Here is an 11,090-nt window from a genome sequence, read left to right as displayed (position 1 = left end):
AAAATCCTCGTGCCCCTGGTACTCCAGAAAGCACATTGAAATGTGCCCCTGGTACACTGCGCAGAAGAACTGCCACACACACACACACACGCACGCACGCACGCACGCACGCACACACGCAGTGCTTGTGCCTATGGTACGACAACTTTTCTCGTGCCTATGGTACGACAACTTTTCTCGTGCCTATGGTACAACAACTTTCCTCCGTGCCCCTGGTACGACAGCTTTTCTCGTGCCTATGGTACAACAACTTTTCTCGTGCCTATGGTACGACAACTTTTCGCCGTGCCCCTGGTACACCGCTCAGTAGCACTTTGCCACACACACACTCCTCGTACCTATGGTATGACAACTTTTCTCGTGCCTATGGTACGACAACTTTTCTCGTGCCTATGGTACAACAACTTTTTGCCGTGCCCCTGGTACACCGCTCAGTAGCACTTTGCCACACAAACTCTCCTCGTGCCTATGGTACGACAACTTTTCTCGTGCCTATGGTACAACAACTTTCCTCCGTGCCCCTGGTACGACAGCTTTTCTCGTGCCTATGGTACAACAACTTTTCTCGTGCCTATGGTACAACAACTTTTCGCCGTGCCCCTGGTACACCGCTCAGTAGCACTTTGCCACACAAACTCTCCTCGTGCCTATGGTACGACAACTTTTCTCGTGCCTATGGTACGACAACTTTTCTCGTGCCTATGGTACAACAACTTTTTGCCGTGCCCCTGGTACACCGCTCAGTAGCACTTTGCCACACAAACTCTCCTCGTGCCTATGGTACGACAACTTTTCTCGTGCCTATGGTACAACAACTTTCCTCCGTGCCCCTGGTACGACAGCTTTTCTCGTGCCTATGGTACAACAACTTTTCTCGTGCCTATGGTACAACAACTTTTCGCCGTGCCCCTGGTACACCGCTCAGTAGCACTTTGCCACACAAACTCTCCTCGTGCCTATGGTACGACAACTTTTCTCGTGCCTATGGTACAACAACTTTCCTCCGTGCCCCTGGTACGACAGCTTTTCTCGTGCCTATGGTACAACAACTTTTCTCGTGCCTATGGTACAACAACTTTTCGCCGTGCCCCTGGTACACCGCTCAGTAGCACTTTGCCACACAAACTCTCCTCGTGCCTATGGTACGACAACTTTTCTCGTGCCTATGGTACGACAACTTTTCTCGTGCCTATGGTACAACAACTTTTTGCCGTGCCCCTGGTACACCGCTCAGTAGCACTTTGCCACACAAACTCTCCTCGTGCCTATGGTACGACAACTTTTCTCGTGCCTATGGTACAACAACTTTCCTCCGTGCCCCTGGTACGACAGCTTTTCTCGTGCCTATGGTACAACAACTTTTCTCGTGCCTATGGTACAACAACTTTTCGCCGTGCCCCTGGTACACCGCTCAGTAGCACTTTGCCACACAAACTCTCCTCGTGCCTATGGTACGACAACTTTTCTCGTGCCTATGGTACAACAACTTTCCTCCGTGCCCCTGGTACGACAGCTTTTCTCGTGCCTATGGTACAACAACTTTTCTCGTGCCTATGGTACAACAACTTTTCGCCGTGCCCCTGGTACACCGCTCAGTAGGACTTTGCCACACACACACACACACCACTCGTGCCTATGGTACGACAACTTTTCTCGTGCCTATGGTACGACAACTTTTCTCGTGCCTATGGTACAACAACCTTTCCCCGTGCCCCTGGTACACTGCGCAGAAACTCTTTGCCACACACACACACCACTCGTGCCTATGGTACGACAACAGGCCCCGGGGACCTACATCACACCTTGCTCTTGCCTCCCTTACAGCTGAAAAAGGTCCATGCCTGTGCCCTGGCCCTGCTGAAATTCCCTCTCCATTTAGCCGAGGCAGTGAGTCGGCCTCCTGTCTCCCTTTACGGTCGAAAAAGATGTGCTCCTGGGCGCGCTGGCCCTGCTGCTACTCACATCGGGCATGGACCTGGACCTCCAGCAGGCCCCGGGGACCTACATCACACCTTGCTCTTGCCTCCCTTACAGCTGAAAAGGTCCATGCCTGTGCCCTGGCCCTGCTGAAATTGCCTCTCCATTTAGCCGAGGCAGTGAGTCGGCCTCCTGTCTCCCTTTACGGTCGAAAAAGATGTGCTCCTGGGCGCGCTGGCCCTGCTGCTACTCACATCGGGCATGGACCTGGACCTCCAGCAGGCCCCGGGGACCTACATCACACCTTGCTCTTGCCTCCCTTACAGCTGAAAAGGTCCATGCCTGTGCCCTGGCCCTGCTGAAATTGCCTCTCCATTTAGCCGAGGCAGTGAGTCGGCCTCCTGTCTCCCTTTACGGTCGAAAAAGATGTGCTCCTGGGCGCGCTGGCCCTGCTGCTACTCACATCGGGCATGGACCTGGACCTCCAGCAGGCCCCGGGGACCTACATCACACCTTGCTCTTGCCTCCCTTACAGCTGAAAAAGGTCCATGCCTGTGCCCTGGCCCTGCTGAAATTCCCTCTCCATTTAGCCGAGGCAGTGAGTCGGCCTCCTGTCTCCCTTTACGGTCGAAAAAGATGTGCTCCTGGGCGCGCTGGCCCTGCTGCTACTCACATCGGGCATGGACCTGGACCTCCAGCAGGCCCCGGGGACCTACATCACACCTTGCTCTTGCCTCCCTTACAGCTGAAAAGGTCCATGCCTGTGCCCTGGCCCTGCTGAAATTGCCTCTCCATTTAGCCGAGGCAGTGAGTCGGCCTCCTGTCTCCCTTTACGGTCGAAAAAGATGTGCTCCTGGGCGCGCTGGCCCTGCTGCTACTCACATCGGGCATGGACCTGGACCTCCAGCAGGCCCCGGGGACCTACATCACACCTTGCTCTTGCCTCCCTTACAGCTGAAAAGGTCCATGCCTGTGCCCTGGCCCTGCTGAAATTGCCTCTCCATTTAGCCGAGGCAGTGAGTCGGCCTCCTGTCTCCCTTTACGGTCGAAAAAGATGTGCTCCTGGGCGCGCTGGCCCTGCTGCTACTCACATCGGGCATGGACCTGGACCTCCAGCAGGCCCCGGGGACCTACATCACACCTTGCTCTTGCCTCCCTTACAGCTGAAAAAGGTCCATGCCTGTGCCCTGGCCCTGCTGAAATTCCCTCTCCATTTAGCCGAGGCAGTGAGTCGGCCTCCTGTCTCCCTTTACGGTCGAAAAAGATGTGCTCCTGGGCGCGCTGGCCCTGCTGCTACTCACATCGGGCATGGACCTGGACCTCCAGCAGGCCCCGGGGACCTACATCGCACATTGCTCTTCCCTCCCTTGCAGCTGAAAAAGGTCCATGCCTGTGCCCTGGCCCTGCTGAAATTCCCTCTCCATTTAGCCGAGGCAGTGAGTCGGCCTCCTGTCTCCCTTTACGGTCGAAAAAGATGTGCTCCTGGGCGCGCTGGCCCTGCTGCTACTCACATCGGGCATGGACCTGGACCTCCAGCAGGCCCCGGGGACCAACATACTCCTCTGCTCTACTCCCCCACTAGCTTTCCTTCTCCCGCAGTTACCCTCCACCACAAATCCAGCATGGCCCTTGCCCTCCAGCAGGCCCCGAGGACCCACATACTCCTCCGCTCTAATCCCCCATGAGCTTTCCTTCTCCTGCAGTTACCCTCCACCGCATATCCAGCATGGCCCTTGACCTCCAGCATGCCCCGGGGACGCACATCCTCCCCTGCTCTAGTCCCCCACTAGCTTACCTTTCTTGTAGTTACGCTCCAGCGCATATCCAGCATGGACCTTGACCTCCAGCAGGCCCCGGGGACGCACATCCTCCCCTGCTCTAATCCCCCACTAGCTTTCCTTCTCCTGCAGTTACCCTCCACCGCATATCCAGCATGGACCTTGACCTCCAGCAGGCCCCGTGAACCCACATTACCCCCCCCCCCCCCCCCCTGCAGTTACCCTGTACCACGTATCTAGCATGGACCTGGACCTCCAGCAGGCCCCGGGGACCCACATTACCCCCCCCCCCCCCCCCCTGCAGTTACCCTGTACCACATGTCTAGCATGGACCTTGACTTCCAGCAGGCCCCGGGGACCCACATTACCCCCCCCCCTGCAGTTACCCTGTGCCACATATCTAGCATGGACCTGGACCTCCAGCAGGCCCTGGGGACCCACATACTCCCCTGCTCTACTCCCCCACTAGCTTTCCTTTCTTGCAGTTATGCTCCAGCGCATATCCAGCATGGACCTTGGCCTCCAGCAGGCCCCGTGAACCCACATTACCCCCCCCCCCCCCCCCCTGCAGTTACCCTGTACCACGTATCTAGCATGGACCTGGACCTCCAGCAGGCCCCGGGGACCCACATTACCCCCCCCCCCCCCCCTGCAGTTACCCTGTACCACATATCTAGCATGGACCTTGACTTCCAGCAGGCCCCGTGGACCCACAATACCCCCCCCCCCCCCCTGCAGTTACCCTGTGCCACATATCTAGCATGGACCTGGACCTCCAGCAGGCCCCGTGGACCCACATTACCCCCCCCCCTGCAGTTACCCTGTGCCACATATCTAGCATGGACCTGGACCTCCAGCAGGCCCTGGGGACCCACATACTCCCCTGCTCTACTCCCCCACTAGCTTTCCTTTCTTGCAGTTACGCTCCAGCGCATATCCAGCATGGACCTTGACCTCCAGCAGGCCCCGTGAACCCACATTACCCCCCCCCCCCCCCTCCTGCAGTTACCCTGTACCACGTATCTAGCATGGACCTGGACCTCCAGCAGGCCCCGGGGACCCACACTTAAGCCCCCTCCCACTAACAAAGCAGAACACCACTGGCAAAATCCTCGTGCCCCTGGTACTCCAGAAAGCACATTGAAATGTGCCCCTGGTACACTGCGCAGAAGAACTGCCACACACACACACACACGCACGCACGCACGCACGCACGCACACACGCAGTGCTTGTGCCTATGGTACGACAACTTTTCTCGTGCCTATGGTACGACAACTTTTCTCGTGCCTATGGTACAACAACTTTCCTCCGTGCCCCTGGTACGACAGCTTTTCTCGTGCCTATGGTACAACAACTTTTCTCGTGCCTATGGTACGACAACTTTTCGCCGTGCCCCTGGTACACCGCTCAGTAGCACTTTGCCACACACACACTCCTCGTACCTATGGTATGACAACTTTTCTCGTGCCTATGGTACGACAACTTTTCTCGTGCCTATGGTACAACAACTTTTTGCCGTGCCCCTGGTACACCGCTCAGTAGCACTTTGCCACACAAACTCTCCTCGTGCCTATGGTACGACAACTTTTCTCGTGCCTATGGTACAACAACTTTCCTCCGTGCCCCTGGTACGACAGCTTTTCTCGTGCCTATGGTACAACAACTTTTCTCGTGCCTATGGTACAACAACTTTTCGCCGTGCCCCTGGTACACCGCTCAGTAGCACTTTGCCACACAAACTCTCCTCGTGCCTATGGTACGACAACTTTTCTCGTGCCTATGGTACGACAACTTTTCTCGTGCCTATGGTACAACAACTTTTTGCCGTGCCCCTGGTACACCGCTCAGTAGCACTTTGCCACACAAACTCTCCTCGTGCCTATGGTACGACAACTTTTCTCGTGCCTATGGTACAACAACTTTCCTCCGTGCCCCTGGTACGACAGCTTTTCTCGTGCCTATGGTACAACAACTTTTCTCGTGCCTATGGTACAACAACTTTTCGCCGTGCCCCTGGTACACCGCTCAGTAGCACTTTGCCACACAAACTCTCCTCGTGCCTATGGTACGACAACTTTTCTCGTGCCTATGGTACAACAACTTTCCTCCGTGCCCCTGGTACGACAGCTTTTCTCGTGCCTATGGTACAACAACTTTTCTCGTGCCTATGGTACAACAACTTTTCGCCGTGCCCCTGGTACACCGCTCAGTAGCACTTTGCCACACAAACTCTCCTCGTGCCTATGGTACGACAACTTTTCTCGTGCCTATGGTACGACAACTTTTCTCGTGCCTATGGTACAACAACTTTTTGCCGTGCCCCTGGTACACCGCTCAGTAGCACTTTGCCACACAAACTCTCCTCGTGCCTATGGTACGACAACTTTTCTCGTGCCTATGGTACAACAACTTTCCTCCGTGCCCCTGGTACGACAGCTTTTCTCGTGCCTATGGTACAACAACTTTTCTCGTGCCTATGGTACAACAACTTTTCGCCGTGCCCCTGGTACACCGCTCAGTAGCACTTTGCCACACAAACTCTCCTCGTGCCTATGGTACGACAACTTTTCTCGTGCCTATGGTACAACAACTTTCCTCCGTGCCCCTGGTACGACAGCTTTTCTCGTGCCTATGGTACAACAACTTTTCTCGTGCCTATGGTACAACAACTTTTCGCCGTGCCCCTGGTACACCGCTCAGTAGGACTTTGCCACACACACACACACACCACTCGTGCCTATGGTACGACAACTTTTCTCGTGCCTATGGTACGACAACTTTTCTCGTGCCTATGGTACAACAACCTTTCCCCGTGCCCCTGGTACACTGCGCAGAAACTCTTTGCCACACACACACACCACTCGTGCCTATGGTACGACAACAGGCCCCGGGGACCTACATCACACCTTGCTCTTGCCTCCCTTACAGCTGAAAAAGGTCCATGCCTGTGCCCTGGCCCTGCTGAAATTCCCTCTCCATTTAGCCGAGGCAGTGAGTCGGCCTCCTGTCTCCCTTTACGGTCGAAAAAGATGTGCTCCTGGGCGCGCTGGCCCTGCTGCTACTCACATCGGGCATGGACCTGGACCTCCAGCAGGCCCCGGGGACCTACATCACACCTTGCTCTTGCCTCCCTTACAGCTGAAAAGGTCCATGCCTGTGCCCTGGCCCTGCTGAAATTGCCTCTCCATTTAGCCGAGGCAGTGAGTCGGCCTCCTGTCTCCCTTTACGGTCGAAAAAGATGTGCTCCTGGGCGCGCTGGCCCTGCTGCTACTCACATCGGGCATGGACCTGGACCTCCAGCAGGCCCCGGGGACCTACATCACACCTTGCTCTTGCCTCCCTTACAGCTGAAAAGGTCCATGCCTGTGCCCTGGCCCTGCTGAAATTGCCTCTCCATTTAGCCGAGGCAGTGAGTCGGCCTCCTGTCTCCCTTTACGGTCGAAAAAGATGTGCTCCTGGGCGCGCTGGCCCTGCTGCTACTCACATCGGGCATGGACCTGGACCTCCAGCAGGCCCCGGGGACCTACATCACACCTTGCTCTTGCCTCCCTTACAGCTGAAAAAGGTCCATGCCTGTGCCCTGGCCCTGCTGAAATTCCCTCTCCATTTAGCCGAGGCAGTGAGTCGGCCTCCTGTCTCCCTTTACGGTCGAAAAAGATGTGCTCCTGGGCGCGCTGGCCCTGCTGCTACTCACATCGGGCATGGACCTGGACCTCCAGCAGGCCCCGGGGACCTACATCACACCTTGCTCTTGCCTCCCTTACAGCTGAAAAGGTCCATGCCTGTGCCCTGGCCCTGCTGAAATTGCCTCTCCATTTAGCCGAGGCAGTGAGTCGGCCTCCTGTCTCCCTTTACGGTCGAAAAAGATGTGCTCCTGGGCGCGCTGGCCCTGCTGCTACTCACATCGGGCATGGACCTGGACCTCCAGCAGGCCCCGGGGACCTACATCACACCTTGCTCTTGCCTCCCTTACAGCTGAAAAGGTCCATGCCTGTGCCCTGGCCCTGCTGAAATTGCCTCTCCATTTAGCCGAGGCAGTGAGTCGGCCTCCTGTCTCCCTTTACGGTCGAAAAAGATGTGCTCCTGGGCGCGCTGGCCCTGCTGCTACTCACATCGGGCATGGACCTGGACCTCCAGCAGGCCCCGGGGACCTACATCACACCTTGCTCTTGCCTCCCTTACAGCTGAAAAAGGTCCATGCCTGTGCCCTGGCCCTGCTGAAATTCCCTCTCCATTTAGCCGAGGCAGTGAGTCGGCCTCCTGTCTCCCTTTACGGTCGAAAAAGATGTGCTCCTGGGCGCGCTGGCCCTGCTGCTACTCACATCGGGCATGGACCTGGACCTCCAGCAGGCCCCGGGGACCTACATCGCACATTGCTCTTCCCTCCCTTGCAGCTGAAAAAGGTCCATGCCTGTGCCCTGGCCCTGCTGAAATTCCCTCTCCATTTAGCCGAGGCAGTGAGTCGGCCTCCTGTCTCCCTTTACGGTCGAAAAAGATGTGCTCCTGGGCGCGCTGGCCCTGCTGCTACTCACATCGGGCATGGACCTGGACCTCCAGCAGGCCCCGGGGACCAACATACTCCTCTGCTCTACTCCCCCACTAGCTTTCCTTCTCCCGCAGTTACCCTCCACCACAAATCCAGCATGGCCCTTGCCCTCCAGCAGGCCCCGAGGACCCACATACTCCTCCGCTCTAATCCCCCATGAGCTTTCCTTCTCCTGCAGTTACCCTCCACCGCATATCCAGCATGGCCCTTGACCTCCAGCATGCCCCGGGGACGCACATCCTCCCCTGCTCTAGTCCCCCACTAGCTTACCTTTCTTGTAGTTACGCTCCAGCGCATATCCAGCATGGACCTTGACCTCCAGCAGGCCCCGGGGACGCACATCCTCCCCTGCTCTAATCCCCCACTAGCTTTCCTTCTCCTGCAGTTACCCTCCACCGCATATCCAGCATGGACCTTGACCTCCAGCAGGCCCCGTGAACCCACATTACCCCCCCCCCCCCCCCCCCTGCAGTTACCCTGTACCACGTATCTAGCATGGACCTGGACCTCCAGCAGGCCCCGGGGACCCACATTACCCCCCCCCCCCCCCCCCTGCAGTTACCCTGTACCACATGTCTAGCATGGACCTTGACTTCCAGCAGGCCCCGGGGACCCACATTACCCCCCCCCTGCAGTTACCCTGTGCCACATATCTAGCATGGACCTGGACCTCCAGCAGGCCCTGGGGACCCACATACTCCCCTGCTCTACTCCCCCACTAGCTTTCCTTTCTTGCAGTTATGCTCCAGCGCATATCCAGCATGGACCTTGGCCTCCAGCAGGCCCCGTGAACCCACATTACCCCCCCCCCCCCCCCCCTGCAGTTACCCTGTACCACGTATCTAGCATGGACCTGGACCTCCAGCAGGCCCCGGGGACCCACATTACCCCCCCCCCCCCCCCTGCAGTTACCCTGTACCACATATCTAGCATGGACCTTGACTTCCAGCAGGCCCCGTGGACCCACAATACCCCCCCCCCCCCCCCTGCAGTTACCCTGTGCCACATATCTAGCATGGACCTGGACCTCCAGCAGGCCCCGTGGACCCACATTACCCCCCCCCCTGCAGTTACCCTGTGCCACATATCTAGCATGGACCTGGACCTCCAGCAGGCCCTGGGGACCCACATACTCCCCTGCTCTACTCCCCCACTAGCTTTCCTTTCTTGCAGTTACGCTCCAGCGCATATCCAGCATGGACCTTGACCTCCAGCAGGCCCCGTGAACCCACATTACCCCCCCCCCCCCCCTCCTGCAGTTACCCTGTACCACGTATCTAGCATGGACCTGGACCTCCAGCAGGCCCCGGGGACCCACACTTAAGCCCCCTCCCACTAACAAAGCAGAACACCACTGGCAAAATCCTCGTGCCCCTGGTACTCCAGAAAGCACATTGAAATGTGCCCCTGGTACACTGCGCAGAAGAACTGCCACACACACACACACACGCACGCACGCACGCACGCACGCACACACGCAGTGCTTGTGCCTATGGTACGACAACTTTTCTCGTGCCTATGGTACGACAACTTTTCTCGTGCCTATGGTACAACAACTTTCCTCCGTGCCCCTGGTACGACAGCTTTTCTCGTGCCTATGGTACAACAACTTTTCTCGTGCCTATGGTACGACAACTTTTCGCCGTGCCCCTGGTACACCGCTCAGTAGCACTTTGCCACACACACACTCCTCGTACCTATGGTATGACAACTTTTCTCGTGCCTATGGTACGACAACTTTTCTCGTGCCTATGGTACAACAACTTTTTGCCGTGCCCCTGGTACACCGCTCAGTAGCACTTTGCCACACAAACTCTCCTCGTGCCTATGGTACGACAACTTTTCTCGTGCCTATGGTACAACAACTTTCCTCCGTGCCCCTGGTACGACAGCTTTTCTCGTGCCTATGGTACAACAACTTTTCTCGTGCCTATGGTACAACAACTTTTCGCCGTGCCCCTGGTACACCGCTCAGTAGCACTTTGCCACACAAACTCTCCTCGTGCCTATGGTACGACAACTTTTCTCGTGCCTATGGTACGACAACTTTTCTCGTGCCTATGGTACAACAACTTTTTGCCGTGCCCCTGGTACACCGCTCAGTAGCACTTTGCCACACAAACTCTCCTCGTGCCTATGGTACGACAACTTTTCTCGTGCCTATGGTACAACAACTTTCCTCCGTGCCCCTGGTACGACAGCTTTTCTCGTGCCTATGGTACAACAACTTTTCTCGTGCCTATGGTACAACAACTTTTCGCCGTGCCCCTGGTACACCGCTCAGTAGCACTTTGCCACACAAACTCTCCTCGTGCCTATGGTACGACAACTTTTCTCGTGCCTATGGTACAACAACTTTCCTCCGTGCCCCTGGTACGACAGCTTTTCTCGTGCCTATGGTACAACAACTTTTCTCGTGCCTATGGTACAACAACTTTTCGCCGTGCCCCTGGTACACCGCTCAGTAGCACTTTGCCACACAAACTCTCCTCGTGCCTATGGTACGACAACTTTTCTCGTGCCTATGGTACGACAACTTTTCTCGTGCCTATGGTACAACAACTTTTTGCCGTGCCCCTGGTACACCGCTCAGTAGCACTTTGCCACACAAACTCTCCTCGTGCCTATGGTACGACAACTTTTCTCGTGCCTATGGTACAACAACTTTCCTCCGTGCCCCTGGTACGACAGCTTTTCTCGTGCCTATGGTACAACAACTTTTCTCGTGCCTATGGTACAACAACTTTTCGCCGTGCCCCTGGTACACCGCTCAGTAGCACTTTGCCACACAAACTCTCCTCGTGCCTATGGTACGACAACTTTTCTCGTGCCTATGGTACAACAACTT

This window comes from Aulonocara sp. 'chitande type north' Nkhata Bay, linkage group LG17 (genome assembly GCF_057382095.1).
Source record: "Aulonocara sp. 'chitande type north' Nkhata Bay isolate Kocher_YH1m ecotype deep benthic linkage group LG17, A_spYH_male_GT1.1, whole genome shotgun sequence".
NCBI classification, from domain to species: domain Eukaryota; kingdom Metazoa; phylum Chordata; class Actinopteri; order Cichliformes; family Cichlidae; genus Aulonocara; species Aulonocara sp. 'chitande type north' Nkhata Bay.
This window is presented reverse-complemented; position numbering follows the sequence as displayed.